Genomic DNA, 2,500 nt, shown 5'->3' with positions numbered 1-2,500 from the left:
CTTGGCCTTGTGTTGGCCCCCTATCCCTCATCAAACCTCTGAGAATTCACACCCCCTTAAAGAGCATTTGAGATTTTACAGGTTTGCTACCAGTAGCCGTTAAAGTGTCTGAAATGGGGACACTTTTTTCAAACGGTCACAAAATCTTCTCTACTTCGAGTTTTTAGCTGAATTTTTTTGTGCATGCCAACAAAAATAGAAGGATCATGCCTACAAAATTTGGGGCCAAAAATCCTTATAAAAAAATTTTAAAAAATCCCGAACCGCAAAAAGTTTCGAAAATCATGAAAAATAGAAAACGAGTCATCTTCCAATGAAACTTCACGTGAAGGCTTAGGGGACCATTGTATGAATTTACAAGCCATAAAAATGGCATTGGCACGGCAGAAATTTGAAGATGTGCCTAAACCCACCAGGGCCCAGCGTGTGCCGATGGTGCTCGAGGCAACCGCCCGCACCAGGGCCCAGCGTGTGCCGATGGTGCTCGAGGCAAGCGCCCGCACCAGGGCCCAGCGTGTGCCGACGGTGGTCGAGGCAACCGCCCGCACCAGGGCCGATAGTGTGCCGATGGTGCTCGAGGCAACCTGTCGCACCAGGGCCCAGCGTGTGCCGATGGTGATCGAGGCAACCTGCCGCACCAGGGCCCAGCGTGTGCCGATGCTGGTCGAGGCAAGCGCCCGCACCAGCGCCCAGCGTGTGCCGATGGTGCTCGAGGCAACCGACCGCACCAGGGCCCAGCGTGTGCCGATGGTGCTCGAGGCAACCTGCCGCACCAGGGCCCAGCGTGTGCCGATGGCGCTCGAGGCAAGCTCCCGCACCAGGGCCCAGCGTGTGCCGATGGTGCTCGAGGCAACCTGCCGCACCAGGGCCCAGCGTGTGCCGATGGTGCTCGAGGCAACCTGCCGCACCAGGGCCCAGCGTGTGCGGATGGTGCTCGAGGCAAGCGCCCGCACCAGGGCCCAGCGTGTGCCGATGGTGGTCGAGGCAACCGCCCGCACCAGGGCCCAGCGTGTGCCGATGGTGGTCGAGGCAACCTGCCGCACCAGGGCCCAGCGTGTGCCGATGGTGCTCGAGGCAACCTGCCGCACCAGGGCCCAGCGTGTGCCGATGGTGCTCGAGGCAACCGACCGCACCAGGGCCCAGCGTGTGCCGATGGTGGTCGAGGCAACCGCCCGCACCAGGGCCCAGCGTGTGCCGATGGTGGTCGAGGCTGCCGATGATGGTCGAGGCAACCTGCCGCACCAGGGCCCAGCGTGTGCCGATGGTGCTCGAGGCAACCGACCGCACCAGGGCCGAGCGTGTGCCGATGGTGCTCGAGGCAAGCGCCCGCACCAGGGCCCAGCGTGTGCCGATGGTGGTCGAGGCAACCTGCCGCACCAGGGCCCAGCGTGTGCCGATGGTGGTCGAGGCAAGCGCCCGCACCAGGGCCCAGCGTGTGCCGATGGTGGTCGAGGCAACCTGCCGCACCAGGGCCCAGCGTGTGCCGATGGTGCTCGAGGCAACCGACCGCACCAGGGCGGAGCGTGTGCCGATGGTGGTCGAGGCAAGCGCCCGGACCAGGGCCCAGCGTGTGCCGATGGTGGTCGAGGCAATCGCCCGCACCAGGGCCCAGCGTGTGCCGATGGTGGTCGAGGCAACCTGCCGCACCAGGGCCCAGCGTGTGCCGATGGTGCTCGAGGCAACCGACCGCACCAGGGCCGAGCGTGTGCCGATGGTGCTCGAGGCAAGCTGCCGCACCAGGGCCCAGCGTGTGCCGATGGTGGTCGAGGCAACCGCCCGCACCAGGGCCCAGCGTGTGCCGATGGTGATCGAGGCAACCGACCGCACCAGGGCCCAGCGTGTGCCGATGGTGCTCGAGGCAACCTGCCGCACCAGGGCCCAGCGTGTGCCGATGGTGGTCGAGGCAACCTGCCGCACCAGGGCCCAGCGTGTGCCGATGGTGGTCGAGGCAAGCGCCCGCACCAGGGCCCAGCGTGTGCCGATGGTGGTCGAGGCAACCGACCGCACCAGGGCCCAGCGTGTGCCGATGGTGCTCGAGGCAACCTGCCGCACCAGGGCCCAGCGTGTGCCGATGGTGGTCGAGGCAAGCGCCCGCACCAGGGCCCAGCGTGTGCCGATGGTGGTCGAGGCAAGCGCCCGCACCAGGGCCCAGCGTGTGCCGATGGTGGTCGAGGCAACCGACCGCACCAGGGCCGAGCGTGTGCCGATGGTGGTCGAGGCAAGCGCCCGCACCAGGGCCCAGCGTGTGCCGATGGTGGTCGAGGCAACCTGTCGCACCAGGGCCCAGCGTGTGCCGATGGTGGTCGAGGCAAGCGCCCGCACCAGGGCCCAACGTGTGCCGATGGTGCTGGGGGCAACCGCCCGCACCAGGGCCCAGCGTGTGCCGATGGTGATCGAGGCAGGCGCCCGCACCAGGGCCCAGCGTGTGCCGATGGTGGTCGAGGCAAGCGCCCGCACCAGGGCCCAGCTTTTGCCGATGGTGATCGAGGCAACCGGCCGC

Source organism: Durio zibethinus, unplaced genomic scaffold (assembly GCF_047325235.1).
Source record: "Durio zibethinus cultivar Kanyao isolate XHJ-2024 unplaced genomic scaffold, ASM4732523v1 HiC_scaffold_394, whole genome shotgun sequence".
Classification (NCBI taxonomy): domain Eukaryota; kingdom Viridiplantae; phylum Streptophyta; class Magnoliopsida; order Malvales; family Malvaceae; genus Durio; species Durio zibethinus.
The sequence above is the reverse complement of the archived record's forward strand: the minus strand, read 5'-3'. Positions refer to the sequence as shown.